The following is an 18,260-nucleotide window of genomic DNA, read 5'->3' as shown; positions in this document are numbered from 1 at the left end:
GTCAGCCTTCCCTTCTTATTCTGCCTTATGTTCTGCAGCTGGGTTCTAGCTAACCTCAGATTTCCTAAGAAATAAAAAACTGGTAACTCGAAGACAGACTCTGGTTATTAACCTCAAAATGATTACTTTGACGTCACAGTGAAGAGCCCAGAAGACATATAGGCTCTTAAAACCCTTGTGGGTAGATCAAGAAAATGCTTTCTAAATTTATTCAGTAGTTCTGGTCTTCTCAATTCAGAAATATCTCTCCATTAAAAAAAAAAAAAACTATTGGTCTCAAGTAGTTTACAACTGAAAAGTCAGTTTACAATTTGAAGAGCATCTTTAACATTCTGTTCTCTTCTCTCCTAGCTCTAGTCTGATTCAGTCACCTCCTAGAAAATATTTGAAGCAAAGAATAGAATAAGGAGCTCAGACTTTTGGATGTCCAATACAAGTAAAATCTGTCCTCCTCTGGGAAAAAAATAAATGAGTAAGGAAACATATGTTTGCCATCTTTTTAATTTGTAAAATTAAAAACATTATGCACACATTAAAACAATTACCATCTATTATTACCATTGTCTCATGAAGGGAAGGATTTATTTCAACATTAAATAAAAGGAAGGGGGTACTGCTATAATAAAAGACAGTCTTTGAAAATAAATAGAATTAACTTCATGAAAAACTCATGTGTTACATTGATTTTACTTACCATGGACCTCTTAACATCATTCCAGGGCATGGAACTAAATTTTTAGCAACTACTGATATAAGTGAGTTGAGAAAATATTTGGCACTGTAAATGTGAGACCATTTGATTTATTAGAAGAACTAAAAACATATGTTGCCAAAATTTATATTGGCCAAGGCCAATTCCATGCCTGAAATCTCACCACAAAAGAAGGAATCATTGATCATCTTGGGACAACTAGCAGTATTGTGTGTATTCTTGCATCAGCCCATGTATTGGTTCTAATTTTTCCAGAAATTTTATATTCACTTTCAAATAGTGCTAAGTAAAAATAGATACAATTACTAATTACAAATGTTAATTATTGCAAAATAGGGGAAAGACAGTAAGAGTAATCACAAGTGAGTAAATTTATCATTTAACTAAAATAAAGAGAAACGTGCACATAGTCTAGATATTTCTGTTAGCATTCCTTTTGATCAGAGACATTGCAATATTTCTGTTTCCCCTTCAGGAAATATAAAAAAGTTTTATGTTTTTTAATGTAGTTTGAAAATAAAATTGTGACTAAACACAAATCAATATAGAACAAAAAATCTTGCTTTATTTTCAATCTAAATATGTTCTCCTCTAACCCTTCCCCATTTCTGATTTGACTTTCTTGTCTAACCCACTCCCAACCCCCTCTGCACCCTCAGTCATGTTGAAGATGAACTGTTTTATGAGCAGATCAAAGTAAAACTGAACAAAGCATCATAAGATGGGCCATGACATCTTACGCCAGTAGGATTTTACCATTGTAATTTAAAATTTTGACTTTTGTGCAAGTTATTTGTGTCCACGTATTTTCTGACAAAATTCTACAGCAGTTACGTTTTGGATAATGGGAGGTTTAGGGGAGAAGGCAGAGGTTTAGAAAGGTCCCACATGATGCTGCATTGGCACCAAAATACCGTAACAGGTGTCTGTACAGGGCCAAGAAGTTCCTAGACTGAAGCTGGTACTGGGAAGGGGCAGGGGTGGAGTGGAACGTATGAGGAAGGCAGATGGTGAAACGAGGGTGAGAAATGCTGAATCTGAGACTTATCCACTTTAAAATTCTGTCCAGGAACAGAGTTTTGCTCACGTTTTAACCACTGTTTTACTCTCTGAGTATAGCTTCGTTTTTGATGGGATGTGTACTCGTCCCACAACCTATTTGTTTGTGTTAATGAGCAATCATTGCCCAGAATATTATTCCTCACAGGGACTCACAAAGCAAACTCAACACTGACGATGAGGCTTGCCGTCAGAGGGCTGGAAGGTATTAACATTACTACATGTCTTATATGCATCGAACACTTCCTGAAATACACAATTTCTATTGCACCAAATAAGTTATCCTATAATAATAGTTCGGGGAGCAATACCCCCCAAATTAAATATTTAATTGTCATTTTTGCCACAGACAACAAACTATGCCTAGAAACTTAAGCCAATCAGGATTCTGTCAAGAAGACATTTTATACACACATTTTATTTTTGGTTTTTAAAAACAGCTTGCTTATATTGGATGTAATTTTCCCATTTGTGATAACTTCCCCTTCCTCAGTGTTGGTGCAATGTTCTGTTTGGAAAATTACTTATGTAAAGTTGTATCACTAACTCTGAGTCCTCAGGGCAGCTTCGTTTCTATCTTATAAGCCACCTATAGGCAGGCAGATGTTTGTGAGATAAATCACAGAAACTCTTCAGCAACTTTTATTAGGAATTAACAGTGTTCAGAATATTGTAATGAGTTGTTCCATGGGCCCCTATTTTTGCATGTCTGATGAGGTCTAAGATTTAGTCTCCAAGGTGTGGGAGGGGAGAGTAGGGCTTCTGAGGTTCAGAGTGTATATCTAAATTCTTGACATGTCCTGCAAATTTACAACACTTAAAAATTTTCCCCCAAAGACTTAATTATAATAATCATTTCTCCCTGGGTAGGTAGGTGGTCCAGAGCTGGCAAGACTCTGCAAACTTCAACCTGTGCCTTCCACTTGGAAAAGTAAGGCAGCTGCCCCAGCTCTTGCCTATTCCCAGTCATCAAGTTCCTCGCAAAACTAAAAACAGACTTACCATATGATCCAGCAGTCCCATTCCTGGGCATATACCTGGAGAAAAATATAATTCAAAAAGACACCTGCACCCCAATGTTCATAGCAGCACTTTTATAATAGCCAAGACATGGAAACAACCCTAATGTCCACCAATAGATGACTGGATAAAGAAGATGTGATATGTATGTGTACACACACACACACACACACACACAATGGAATACTACTCAGCCATAAAAAAGAATAAAATAATGCCACTTATAGCAACATGGATGCAACTGGAGATCACCATTCTAAGTGAAGTAAGCCAGAAAGAGAAAGAAAAATGTCATATGATATTGCTTATATGTGGAATCTAAAAAAAAGGACACAAATGAACTACTTATTAATTATAACTTAGATGATTGATTTCTTGAATATGTATAAGCACATTTGACTGTCCTTTATGATTGGATTACTGCATTCTGTTGATTCGTATTTTGTGGTTGGCTTTATTTCTTTGATAACTATGTAAGTTTAGAAAGCTAACGCTCTAAACTATTCTTAGAAACAATGAACAGTACATGTATGTAAATTTTAAATAAATAAAAATAAATAAATATTTTAAAAGAAGGGGCCAGGGAAGTCACCTCACTTGGTGGTTCTTTGTTTAGCTTTCATTTTAAAACTTTTTATTAAATGAAAAGTTTCAAACATACATAAATATAGAGATAATTCAAAAACTGTTATTGAACCGAACTCCAGTCCACTCACCCAACCCATAGCAAAGCCAGCCTATCAACACCTGATTGTGGTGAAGGAAAGTACAGCATTTGTTGCAGGTGTCAAGCAAGAAGAATAGGCAGCTCATGCTCAAAAGGCCTGAACTCCCTGATGGCTTTCAGGGAAGGGTTTTAAAAGGCAACATTAGGAGTTGAGGGTTGTAGGGTATGTGATCAGCTCATGGACTTTCTTCTGGTTGGCTAGTGTTGAGGTCATAGGATGATGTTTCAGAATCTTTATCATCAACCTTCTGATTCCACCCAGTCTGGGATCTACTGCTTGTGGTTAGCATGTAGTCACCATTCTCCACCTGGGTGGGGGTCTTAGTTTCTGCATGTCAACTCAAAGATATGCAACAGGTTGTTCTGTAGATCCCTGAGAGGGAACTAGGACTCTGTTTTCTCTCTGAACAACTGTTTAAACTATCATTATTTTTCTTTCTTAACTGCTTTTCCTTTGTTTGTGCTTCCCCGCACCTCTCTAACTAGTAACTGCTTGAGTCAGCTTTTTGGAACTTGGGGAAGGTCTAGGAGACCAAAGCCTTTTTTCTACAAACAAGAAATGGGGGACACAGAGGGGCTTTTATACCTGGGAAGGCCCTGTAGGGTCCTAATTGGTTTCAACGCCCCCTTTTCTTTGATACTTGTCAATCCTGAGGGGAACAGTGGTGGGACAAGAAAGAGAATAAAGTTTTGGATTGAGAGGTTAATTACAAACTTGTTAAGGGAACTTGGTTTTAGAGGGACTTCGTTTCATAATAACTCCCACCCTCAATGTGCTCATCACCTAGATTTCGTGATTGTTAACATTCTGCCCAATTAGTTTTAACTATTTTTTTTTGAAGTATTTTAATTACAAACAACATAGAGTATTTCTATCCTAAATACTTCTTGGTACAACTCTGAAAAATGGATGTTTCCCTGCCTAATCACCATACCATAATCACATCGGATAAAACTAACAATAATTCTTTTAATATCACCTCATACTTAGTCCATATTTAATTCCTCCCAAAATATCTTTTGGAGTTGGTTGGTCAGAATCAATTCAAGGTCTGAAGTCTCAGTTCTATTTTAACCTGAATAGTCTTTATTACAGCCTTTATATCTTTTCCCAAGACATTTCCTTGTTAAAGACATCAGGCCCGTGGTCTTGCAGAGTGTCCCAACTTCTGCATTGGCCTGATGCTTCTCCATGTCCCCTTTAACATGTTCCTTTGTCCCCTGTATTTCAAGTAAACTGGGAATTAGATCTAAGAACTTGATGAGACTCAGGTTAACTATTTTTTGGCAAAACTACTTTATCGGTGATGCTATGTACTTTATGTTGTAGTTCACTACACATAACATCCAGTTTATGAAATAGCGCTTCACTACTGATACTGAAATGTAGCTTACTGTATACACTGCTCTGCACCTTGCTTTCTTCAATTTGTATCCCTGTGATCACAGTCCATCACTATGCAGAGATCCTCCTCATTTTTTTTTTCTTTTTTTGTGGTGGCATATACTCCTTTGTGTGCAATTGTCATAACTCAACACACTCTCTACCGATGGGATTGTTTTCAATCTCTTGCCATCACAAATACTGTTACAGTTAATGAGTCTGTGCACATGCTATATACTTTTGCCCATGTGACTTTGGGATAGCTTCCTAGAAGTGAGATTGCTGAAAGACTAAACGTATCTGTGACTTTTCTAGATATTGTCAATTTACCCTCCACACCAGTAGTATCATTGTCAAGCTCACCGCCAACGTAGGAGAGCACCTGGGAAGGGCCAGAGCAGTTTCTAATAAGACTTTCATTAATTTGGAAATGTCAGGGACCATATGTAATGTTTCCTCAAATATGTTCAAGTTAATTCATGTTATATATCGTAAAGGTTTTGGTTCTGTGTTCTAACACTATTACTGAAGTGTTTTGTGCCTATCAAATGTAAATTTTTCTTTTATTTTACATGGACCTATAATTCAAAATACATTTCTATTTTATGATTTTGGCAATGCTAAATCTCCAGCCTATATTATATGGTAAATTAGAAAAATATATTTAAAACAAAAGCTAAGTTAGATTAACAGATCTTTTCGGAGTTGAGAAGTATGGCGATAATGTGGCCTCTAAATCCAGACCATACACTTCAAAGGAATATCGCTCTTCAAATTATTACAAGAATGTATGTTCTGATTTGCTACAGGAGGTGCATGCAAATTTTGGCTCATTTATTTAGTGATATCCATGAACCGCATAACATAGTATCAAATGAAAACCTAAAGGTTAAAGATAAGAAATTTTTGATGCATGCCAACAGGAAAAACTTCTCAACTCTTGAAAAATCAGATTTCGAATCTGGAGAAAGATTATAAAAGACCTAATATGGACCTTTCTCAACGTGGCAATTTCATGACTAGAACTACAAATCTGATGTGTATTTTATTGTCAGTGAAAGACATCCAGTAACAGATGTAGAAAGCCTACTACTCACAGCTGTGAGTTTCCAACAAACAGTCGATGCCAGTTTTTGTGGCTCTGTTTCAACAAAATGAGAACTGGAACATACACAGTGACTGACGCCCTTCTTTAAAGATTAGGGTATACAGGACATGACTTCCAGCAATCACATGCAGACAGAACCTCTGGCCAGAGGGTTTACCCAGGGGAGGGCAGAAGCAGGGCTGGCCCTGGCTGCTGTCATTTGGCCACATAATTTGTCAAAGCTTAGGCCACAGGAGTGCCTCATGCAAGTCAAGACCCTCTTTGACAAGGCTCTAGAGGGAGTGTTAATTAGTTAAGTCATTTCTCATCAGGGAAGCTTGTGCCTGGCACTCTAACTGTGCCCTGACATAACATTGCTGGATCGCCAGTGATGTTAAGTATAAAGAATCTGGCCTTCCAGATCACCTAGTGATACCCACTGACATAGTGACCCACACTCTCCTGGATATATTCATCCAGACCCAACAGACCAAAGAGTTTTCTGTATCTGCTCTTCTCCTCCAAGGAGCCTGGGGTCTGGTCTCAGTGGTCTTACGTATCAGCAAAGTGGTTGCTCATACCAGCAAAGGTTGTCCAATTAAACCCCTTGATGTGAATAATCTTCATATCTTCAAACTCAGGTCTTCACGTTCTTCGGCTTCCAAAATCACACAAGACTAAAGAACTCTAATTCATATTCTTCTCTTGGCAAGCCCTTTCCAAAAATTCCATGCACGTACATAGTACCCACCTCTATGTCAACAACAAATGCAGAGAAAACTGTAAACTGAGGCTACCTCAGTGCTGTATTGCCTAGTGTATTACTCACTTCTTCGGGACAAACTTAAGATCCCCTAATTTCCTCCAGGCATTTAATCAGTACATATTCTTCATTAGAACAGCTTTTATCCTTCTCACTGTCATTGTGGATATCCTAATAGCAGGCCAAGATTTAGAGAAGCTGCATGACAAACAAAGGGGCTCAAAGTAGGTAAATCAGAGATAAAAATCCATGGCCAATAAGGCCTACATTCTCCGGGGCCATACATATTATAGAGCTTGGAAGGCATAAGCCGTAGCTCTCACCTCTCCATAGTCATTCTACCTGGGCCTTCCATTAAATAAAGCAGAGGTTCCTTGGCTGATGTTTAGGGACCAAGCTAATACCCCAGGAAAACTTCTGCTTTCCTTTCCCTTCTCCCCAAACTTGAACCTTGGCTTTTACTACTGCCTCCCAGCACTAGCCCACAGGACCCTACCTGGTTGCACCTCTCTTTCACCAGCCCCAGTGCTAAGACTGAAGGGCCCGGATATGTGATGTGATAATCCTGTCCTCACATAACCACAGTGCTCAGTTGTAGCAGCAGGTGGAATGGGAGGGATATAAGCCCAACTGCAGCACACAAGGAACTTGAGTAGCTTCGTGTTTCCATTTAATCAGCAGAACACCAAGGGGCCCAGTCCACCCTCTTTTAGCAGCAAGCACCCACTGGAAGAATGATGAGTAATGTTGCCTGATATCTGAAGGACCTCAGCCCATATGTGAGAGAAATATCACTGTCTGGACATACTTTTGGGCTTCTCCACTAAAATATGCTGCAGGCTTTAACATTTGACAAGTAGGTCTTTCAACTTCTCAGCTGGCTATCCCCCACTGACTCTCACCTTTGATGGTTCCTTAAACTACCAATGTGCCAAAGGTTAATCTGATGAGAGATACATTCACCAATATTTAATTCACTTGGTAATTTGCTGAACTATTGAGAATGTATTTAATGTTTCAGGGTTTTTCTTTTGTTTTGTTTTTGCACCTCCCTCTGTTGCTCCAATACCTTAGATTGCCCTCGTCCCTCCCAGAGGCCATCAGAGAAATACTAGGACGTATGTAGGACAATTAATCCAGCAGTGCTGCCACCGGAGGCAGGGAAGTGGCAGACCCAGTTGCAGGAGTAGGGTGACACTGAGCTGCAAACAGGTCTAAGGGTCAATCTATACTTTCAATATAAAACAGAAGGGTCAGCACAGGGTCAAGTGTAGACGGTGGAGCAGGAGAAGATGTAGGAGGAGGCAGGGACCTCATTTAGCAAAATGAAAACTTTGCAAATTGTTCCACTTTTTCTTTCTGGGCACAAAGCTCAGTATCTTCCTCACACTAGATTAGGAGAAGGGTGGAGTAAAGGTACAGATGGTTGGAGATTCATCATGTAGCTAGAATGAGGAAGTGATTAACAAATATTAATGAGGATTTTTTTTCTTAAGGCATCTTAATTATTTATTAATAATTAAGGGTTATTTATTTGAGGGTTAAAGGATGAGTTCAGCAGATTTTAGAAGACAGAATGGAAGGACTAGAATATACAAATTACTTTATATTTCATTGCTAGGAATTATGATTTATTTAAAGTGCCAGTCTAAGGCCAAGACACTCATTTACTATTCCACTTGCATCAGCAACTCCTCTTCTGCTTTTAGTAAAACCAGTAGATTGTTTTCTGATGTGTGCTCATGAACTGTTTGACATTCGTTTAGACTTGGATTGCAGAAGGTTTTGGAAAAAAATGCAGGCGTGTTCACTAAAAATAGAGATTCATCAACATGGATACACAGAAGCACCTACTACTGAGGCATTCACAGCAATATATAGGTCCCTCTTGTTTGTTTTAACTTCATGAAAAGGTAAGTAATTCAGAATTAGCTTGTGTGTATATGTATGTATGTGTGTACATGTATTCTTTCATTAATATCAATAATAAGACATTATTACGAGTCAAATTTAAATTGTTCTTTGGTGACTCAGTGAGTTTTGTTGTGAATATTTGTGTTTTTAAACAACTTTATTAAAGTATAATAATATATAATAATACAAAATGATATAAATTCAAAGTGTACAATTTAGTAAGTCTTGACGTATGTGTATGCCTATGAAATCATCACCACAGTCAAGATAATGAACACATCCATCAATTCCCAAAGTGTCCTCTTTTGAAATCCTCTCCTTGCTGCCACTCCCCACCACACCCTCCCCACCTGTCCCCAAGCAAATCCTGACAGTGCTTTCTATCATTATATATTAGTTTGCATTTTCTAGAATTCCATGTAAATGAATCATATAATGTGTACTTTGGGTTTGGCCTGGTTTCTTTCACTTGGCATAATTAGTTTAAGGTTAACCTATTCTGCTGCAAGTAGAAACAGTTTCTGTCTTTATACTGATAAGTATATTGACTGCATTGAATGGATGTGCCACAACTTGTTTATCCACCCACCATTTAATGACTACTTGTATTTTCCCCTAGTTTTTGGTCATTAAAAATAAAGCTGCTATCTATGAACATTATTGTACAAATATTTGCCTGGACACATGCTTTCAATTTTCTTGAGTAAATAGCTAGGGGTAGAACGGCTGAGTGGTAGAGTAACAATCTACCTAACTTTTGAAGAGATTTTCGAAATGTTTTCCAAAGTGCTTGAGTAACTTTTTATTCTCATTAGCAGTGAATGAGTTTCAGTTGCTCCACAGCCTGATCAAAACTTAGTAAACTAAAACATTTTCATTTCAGACATAATACCTGTGTAGTGATCTGTGTAACAATATCTCACTGTGAGTTTAATTTTCATTTCCCTAATGAGTTATAATGTTGAACTACTTTCCAAGTGCTTATTTGTCATCATACAGCTTCCTTGCTGAAGTGTCTATTCAAATCATTGGCCTATTTTTGTACTGGATTTTTTTTCTTGTGGAGTTTTGAGAGTTCTTTTCATATATATTTTGGAGAAAAGTTCTTTATCTGTGTGATTTGCAAATATTTTCTCAAAGTCTCCAGTATGTTCGTTTTTTCCCCCCAGTTTTCTTAAGAATGTCTTTCAAAGAACAGAAGTTTTTTATTCTGAAGAAATCTTTTTGCTCATCTTTTTTCTTTCATGGTTCATGCTTTTTATATCCTATTTAAAAGTCTTTTGTCTAACTTAAGGTCACAGAGGTTTCTTTCTACACTTTCTACTTGATGACTAAGAGTTTTATATTTGTGATCCATTTTAAGTTAATATTTTATACAGTGCTGGGTATGGATTTAACTTCATTTTTTTTTTTTTGGTATATCTTTTTTCTTTTTCTTTCCTGTAAGTTCCAAATATATTAATGAGTAACATAAATTACCAAGTGATTGAATAATTTGTTTCTGTATTGTTTAATTTCTCATCTAAATATGATTGTTCTTAATCTGCATAGTTATAAATATGCTATCATTATAAAGTCATTTAATTAAACATTATTTTATCCACCTCAATAGTAATTCTGTGAGCATCACCGTATTTAGCTGGAGCAATAAAACTATACGTTCACTCAGATGCATTTCACCATCTACCGGGGGGAAGGTTCGCTTTTCTTCCTGAAGAAGATACATTTATAGGAAAGGATAAATTCAAAGAGAATTATAAGAGATACTTGACATCAGTGCACCATTTTGCTTAGCAAATGAAGACATTTCCAAACAAATCTTTTAACCTGTATGAGAATCAGGACCCAAACACAGGAGCTCTCAGTTAAACCATGTCTTACTGTACCGGGCAGCTCTTAAGAAGCGAGACACGCTGCTCTGCTGTTGAGCAATATACCAGATTTCATTCATGAATGGTTTGGACTGGACATGTAGCAGCTTTCCTCACCCCAGTGGTCAGTCCAACCCCGGTCAGCTCTGCTCACTAAAGCAGAATCAAGTTATTGATATTGGGCAACGATCTTATTTTATTTAAATTTATGGTCAGCCTACTAGCTTTTATTTCCACAGAAACATATACCTTTCACTTATTTAATGGATTTATATTTGGTACCTGCTGTGTAGCAGATGTTGATAGATTCTGGGGACACCACATGAAATACCACATCACAGTCACCTCTCTCAGGAAAGAGAGGCTGACATGAGACAACCAGTATGATGGTTTGTATAATGGATGAGTGAAAAGAGTGGATTAAGGGGCAAAAGGAAAGCTTTCTTGAGGTGCTTGGGAGAGTCAGAAAAGTCTTTTTAAAGGAAGTAATATTTAAAATGAGCTTTTCTGAATTTTCTCATAACAACGTGGAGGAGCACCTCAACCGCGGGCCGGGAGTCAGGCTACCAGGGCTGCACCTGGACTTCGGTCACATGGCAGAGTTACCTGGCCTCCGTGTTTTGCACTGGCCACCTACCACCGAGACTACCGTGTTCATTAAAAGAGATACATAAAGAACAACACTGTGTAACACACAGCATGTTTCTAGTAAACGCGATCCATTCTTGCTCTCTTTGCATTACTGGATGCTTAGTCACATCAGGTGTTAGAGTGACACCCTATGGCTCAGGACTCACAGGGAAGACAAGCAGACACAGAGAGCCCGGTCAGTTATAGCCACACAGGTAATTAATCCGAAATAATTTCCAGTTAATTTACGGCTCTTCCTAGAAATAGAATGTACTTCATTTTCATTCTTCTTGACTCTAAACAGGCTTAGATTCTGAGTTTACCATTACTAAATAAGGTGGCACTCGAAAATTTATGATAAAATGAGTATAATTTTTAAATCTTCACATTGTTTTAAGTGAGATAACCCTTTAATTATTTATCAGTTGGATCAAAGATTAAAAGTATTTGTTCTTTAAAAATTTTAAGTATTTTCCTTCTCACTTTCGATTATGTGAATCTTTGTGAAGATAAGTTTATCTGTCAGTTTCTGGAAGTTACCTGTAACATTTGGTCCATGAAAAAGAATTATTCTTTCCAACACATTAATACTTTATTGAACAAACTAGATGATGTCCCTAAAGATCACATCTCAGAACTGTAGCAAGTACAGGCAGCCCAGCCCTAATCACATTCACCCTTTTGATCATTTATTCATACCGTTCAAAATCTCTACTGCACGAAAATTCATATGAACAAAACCTGTGCCTAATATTTATATCTCATTATCACAACGCAGGTGAATAAAAAAAAACTGTAGGAAAATAAATATTTCTAAGATTGTTTTTAAATGGAAATTCATGAGATGAATGACAGTAAATATTATCTTTCCAACATTTTAAAAGTACTAAAGTTGATGTTTTGATATAAAAACAATGTTTGGATTAATTGTATCTATACATCTACTGCTTAAGATAAATCAGCCAAAGTTTAAATAAAATTATTTGTTACATTATCCTTTTTTGGCAAATTTATTGGTATTTCATGTTTGTTTCTTTAGCTATTTCACAAGTGCTTATTTGCTACAAGAACATATTTGTGCTCACTGAGCTGAGAAGCAGGCATAAGGAGTCATCACATTTACACATGTGTGTTAATCCAGGGCAGATTTCGTACCCTGGGTGACATCTGGGGTGCAAATTAAAGTTTTCAACCAATCTGCACGAGATTTATACACAAAACATTTAGTCTGAAATCTCTTGTGCAATGAGTATGGTTGAAATGTCAAAACATGATGTTCTAAACAGGAAAGCAACCATAGAATTTAATGAATGTTTCTCCCAACAAACCTGCATCTTTGCACTTGGGTACTCCTTGTACCAATCCTATTGACTAGAAACTGTACAGAAATTGAGGTGCCATCTGGATGAATCAACCAGGAGAATTTATATTGGCTATTTAGGTTTTAATTGGGAAGAATTAAACTGGATATCACAGTGTGCTGACAAAATAATAATAAATAAACTCAGATGACTGCTTGTGGGAAGTAGATGTATTTTAGCTTCACATACACTTCCCAACTGATACACACCCAGGACTGGCCCCTTGCATGTGAGGGGCTGTCCCAGGGGGTGACCATAATGGTTGCTTTCATTCCCCAATGCTACCACTAGGGACCCCTTTCCTTTCATTGCCTATGACTGGCTTCCTTGTCCTCCATCCTGAATCTTAGTCTTTTGGTACCCCCAGAGTTTTGGACAATAAGAAGGGAAATAACGAGGATGCTATTTGAAAAAGAAAAGTAGAAAGACTCCAAGACGGGTTCTTCCTCAACCTAATGTCTCACCAGCAAGCCAGCTTTTCAATCTCCCAATTAAACTGTCACCTCTTGAAATTCCCCAACCTTCTCTTCACTGGATTTCTAGTGCAGATTTTACAAAGAATTGTCAGGATAAAAAAAATTTTTTGTATAAAACAGAGCTAAAAATCCCTAATATATAATTAAACCTCAGGGAAATTGATGCAACTGGTTGCGAATAAGAGAAACCAACTTACACTACGTAGATTTAAACAGAAAGGGAATTGCCAAAAAGTCTAGAGAATCAGACACAGGCGAGGCAAGAAACAAGGAGGCTGGGCACAAAGACGGTGGCTAAAACTGCACCACCAAACACCATGGGGATGCAGACATTTCCTTCCAGATGGATACTGGATGCAGCATCTGGCACCCAGGTCCTTGTGGCACTAGAAAGTACACACTGTTGTCCCACGGTATCTGTAGCCAAGAGTAATTTGTGCTGCCAGACACATTCTTGCTCCAGACCAAGGGCCTAGAAGATTGTACTTATCTCTCACTTCTAGGGGCCAGAGAAAGAAAGTGTTTGGACAGTGGAATAGGAGTGTTTCTAGCAAGAGAAAGGCCCCACTTCCTCAGGAATCTTGAGGTGCTCTGGCAGTATAACATTGGTCAAGTTATTTAATCTCTCTGAGCCTCTGTTTGCTCATCTGTAAAACAGGTTGATAGTAATACCTTCCTAATAATGTTGGAACGTCATCTGTGGTCTATTTGGGCTATGGTGATATTTCACAGCCTCCTTTCCTTCTCCAGCCCTGACTTCACAAGAAGGACTGCCCTGAGGTGGAGGGAGGGAGTGACCCCTTGAATCCTGGCAGCAGGACCCCATGAGGCAACAAAGAAAGTAAGATGGAAACTAAGAGTTTTCCTCCTAGCAAATCTAGCAACAAATTGAACGTGATTTAATCAGCTGTCAAGAGTTTATAATAAATAGTTCTCATTTCCACAAACAAGGCATTTCCTCCTGATCAAGAAAATGTTCTTCCACTTTAAGAATCACTGCTTTAGGCACTCAGCTGTCCATGGCATGGCCAGATGGATGTGCTTCAAGGAGCTGTAAGTGTCCAGGAAGATGTGCAGCTGGACTATCCACACTTACAGTGGTTATCAGGAAAGCAGCCAAGATGGTGGAGTAGAAAGACCCTAAGCTCACCTCCTCTCATGAGCACACCAAAATCACAACCAACTGTAGAGCAACCATTGATGAAAAAGACTGGAACCTACCAGGAAGAATCTTCTACAACTAAAGACATAAAAGAACCACAACTAGATGGATAGGAGGGGCCGACTTGCGACATTAACAAATCCCATACCCTCTGGGTGAGTGACCCACAAACTGGAGAATAATTATATTGCAGAGGTTCTCCCACAGGAGTGGGAGTTCTGAGCCCCACATCAGGCTCCCCAGCACCGGGGTCTGGCATCGGGCAGAGGAGACCCCCAGAGCATGTGGCTTTGAAGGCCAGAGGGCTTGATTGCAGGAGCTCCACAGGACTGGGGGAAATAGAGACATCAATCTTAAAGGGTGCACAAAAAAATCTAATGTGCACTGGGACAAAGTGCAAAAGTAGAGCCTGGACCCGCTGGTCTTGGTGGGTCTCCTGGGGAGGCAGTGGGGAAGTGGCCATGACTCACCCTGGGGACACAGACACTAGTGGTGGGCATATGGGGGACATTCATCTGCATGAGCTCTCCTGGTGGCTGACATCTTGGGTCATTAGCAACAAGACTGGACCCCACCCAACCCACCCAAAAGCCCTTGGCCTCTAGTGAGGCGATGCCTCAGGTCAAACAACTAAGTGGGGGGGGGGGGGGACAAAGCCTCATCCATCAGCAGACTGACTGCCTAAAGACTTCCTGAGCCACAGCCACCTCTGGACACACACCTAGACACGGCCTTGACTACCAGCTCTGCTCACAAGTGGGCCAGAACCAGCCTCTCCCACCAGGAAGCCTGCACAAACCTCTAGACCAGCCTCACCTACCAGCGGCCAGATACCAGAAACAAGAAAACTACGATCTCACAGCCTGTGAAACGAGTCCACAAATGCAGGACAGACACTACCCTCGGAATAGCTGGCCCCTGACCCTTGGATGACGAGAGTGGAGTTCTCTGCTGGGATACACAGGATGTCCCCTACAGAGGGCCACTTCTCCAAGGTCAAGAAACATAACTAAACTACCACATACATAAAAATACAAACAGCAATTTAGACAAAATAAGGCAGCAGAGGGTATGTTGAGAAGGAACATCGAAGCCCCAGAGGAAGAACTAAGTGACAAGGAGACAGGCAATCTACCTGAGTCCAGGACCAGATGACTTGACAGGGGACTTCTACCAAACATTTCAAAGACAGTTAACACCTATCCTTATGAAACTATTTCAAAAAAATTGCAGAGGAAGAAACACTTCCAAACTCATTCTTTGAGGCCATCATCACCCTGATACTAAAACAAGATAAAGATATCACAAAAAGAGAAATTACAGGCTAATGTCACTGGTGAACATAGATGCAAAAGTACTCAACAAAATACTAGCAAATCGACTCCAACAACACAGTAAAAGGATCACACACCGTGATCAAGTGAGATTTACCCCAGGGATACAAGGATTTGTCAATATCCACAAATCAGTCAATGTGATACACCACATTAACAAATGGAAGAATAAAAACTTGAATTGAAAAACATGATCATCTCAATAGATGCAGAAAAAACTTTAGATAAAATTCAATATCTATTTATGATAAAAACTCTCCAGAAAGTGGGCATAGAGGGAATACACCTCAACATAGTAAAGGGCCTTATGTAACAAACCCACGGCTAACATCACTTCCAACAGTGAAAAGCTGAAAGCATTTCTTCTAAGATTAGGAACAAGACAAGGGTGCCACTCTTACCACTTTTATTTAACATATATTTATTCAACAAAGGAGGCAAGAATATTTAACGCAGAAAAGACAGTCTCTTCCCACAGTTTGTTTAGGGAAAAATGGACAGCTGCCTTTAAAAGAATGAAATTAGAACATTCTCTAACACTTTGTACAAAAATAAACTCAAAATGGATTAAAGACCTAATTGTAAGACCAGATATTCTAAAACTCCTAGAGGAAAACATAGGGAGAACACTCTTTTACATAAATTGCAGCACTATTCTTTTGGGTCCATCTCCTAGAGTAACGGAAATAAGAACAAAAATTAAAAAATAGGACCTAATTAAACTTATAAGCTGTTGCAAAACAAAGGAAACCATAAACAAAGTGAAAGACAACCTACGGAATAAGAAGAAATATTTGCAAACAATGCGACTGACAAGGGATTAATTTCCAAAATATACAAACAGTTCATACAGCTTCATATCAAAAAACAAACAACCTAATCAAAAAATGGGCAGAAGACCTAAACAGTCATTTTTTTCCAAAGAAGACACACAAATGGCCAGTAGGAACATGAAAAGAGGCTCAATATCACTAAATATTAGAAGAATGCAAATCAAAACTACAATGAGGTATCACCTCACACCAGTTGGAATGGCCCCCATCAAAAAGTCTACAAACAATAAATGCTGGAGAGGGTGTGGAGAAAAAGGTACCCTTCTACACTGTTGATGGAAATGTAATTTGGTGTAATCACTATGGAGAACAGTATGGAGATTCCTTTAAAAACTAAAAATACTTACCATATGATCCAGCAACCCCACTCCTAGGAATATAACTGGAGAAAACTCTAATTCAAATGGTACATGCACCCCAGTGTTCATAGCAGTACTATTTACAATAGTCAAGACATGGAAGCAACCTAAATGTCCATTGACAGATGACTGGATAAATTAGTGGCCTATATATACAATGGAACATTACACAGCCATAAAAAAGAATGAAATAATGCCATTTGCAGCAATACTGAAGGACCAAGGGATTATCATATTAAGTGAAGTACCTCAAAGACAAATATTATATGATATCACTTATAAGTGGAACCTAAAAAAAATGACACAAATGAACTTATTTACAAACCAGAAACAGACTCACAGACAGAAAACAAACCTATGGTTACCAAAGGGGAAAGGGAGGTGAGAGTGGTAAATTAGGAGTTTGGGATTAACAGATATACACTACTATATATAAAACAGATAAACAACAAGGACCTACTACTGTATAGAACATGGAACTATATTCAATATATTGTAAAAACCTATAATGGAAAAGGATCTTAAAAAGGAGTATCACTTTGCTGTACTCCCAAACCTAACATAACACTATACATCAACTGTACTGCAATAAAACATAAATTAATTAAAAGAAGAATCATGAGATAGAGAATTTTTCAAACATAGGAATGAGCTTCAACACCTCAATAGCCAAAGTAAACTAAATGTCCAGTAGAATGACACTTCTGAGATGACTTGAAAATTTCTGAATTTTCCCTAATTTGCTAGTTTAAATTATTTTACTCTTATTATTAAAATGATTTTTAAAACCTGAAAATTAGCTCTCCAAACAGTGGGCTGTAACCTGTGAATCAGACATGAAATCAATTCAGTGAGCTGTGACTAACATTTTTCAATACACTAGAATAGAAATTATCAATGAGCATATCACATACTATGTTTTGTTCCCTAAAGCCTTTGTTTCATATATGCATAAAGCTTTTTGTACATATACACATAAAGTTATATATATGTAGGTATATACATATTGACTTATGATTTAAAATACTTCTAATACCATGCATCTTAGTCAAAAAAATAATGAAAACTATTGCTCCAGAGGACTGTGCACTTTTTCACATACTTGTAGACTAGAGAATAACTTCAGTTTTTCACAGCAGTGGCCTGGGAGAGGGGACACTCTGTGGGCAGAAGGGACAGGTCAGAGTAGTAGAACTAGAAAATGCGGGCCACTCTCAGGACCCTATAAGAAATGTAATCAGAAGCTGATGCAGAAGCAGAGAAGCAAAGGACTCCATGCTCTCTTTCTATTGTCCTTCACCCAAGGCTCAGAAGGCTTGAACTCATTCTCCAGGTCCTAATAATCATTATGTGGTGGAGGAGATGGTATACAAAAGGATTACAGCTGTGGGACCTGGTTCCTGTCATCTCAAGTTAGAATTTGTGATGAATGACCCCTGGGAGGGCTTGAAGCACGATGCTGCAGTCTTCAGTGTTATCACTGCTCTATTTGGGCACAGCACGAGTTAGGTAGGCTACGTGTATAGTATTATATCTATAGGAAATAAGTTCCATTTCTGAAGAACTGA

The sequence above is a fragment of the Camelus dromedarius genome, chromosome 3, assembly GCF_036321535.1.
Source record: "Camelus dromedarius isolate mCamDro1 chromosome 3, mCamDro1.pat, whole genome shotgun sequence".
NCBI classification, from domain to species: domain Eukaryota; kingdom Metazoa; phylum Chordata; class Mammalia; order Artiodactyla; family Camelidae; genus Camelus; species Camelus dromedarius.
This window is presented reverse-complemented; position numbering follows the sequence as displayed.